A 301-nucleotide genomic window follows, 5' to 3' on the forward strand; every position below is an offset into this window, starting at 1 on the left:
GACAGCAGCCTGTTATTGTTGTAAAGTGCCTCGGCGACCTTGTAAACCTTCGACACATTAGCTGACGTGACTGGAATTTCACTGACGAGAGCAATGACAATCCACCAAGACTTAGTGATTTGCTCGCTAACCCGTTCAGACGCATTCGTTTGGTCAATGTAAGGCATGATCTCGGATCGCTTTTCGACCAAGAACCGGGAAACCCTCGACATAGAGGCCCACCGGGTGGCAGAAAGATTAGGACATATTGCCTGCATTTCGTCCACAAGATTCTTTTGTCGACGCAAAAATGAGATCAATG

Source organism: Plasmopara halstedii (assembly GCF_900000015.1).
Source record: "Plasmopara halstedii genome assembly, contig: Scaffold_350, whole genome shotgun sequence".
NCBI classification, from domain to species: Eukaryota; Oomycota; class Peronosporomycetes; order Peronosporales; family Peronosporaceae; genus Plasmopara; species Plasmopara halstedii.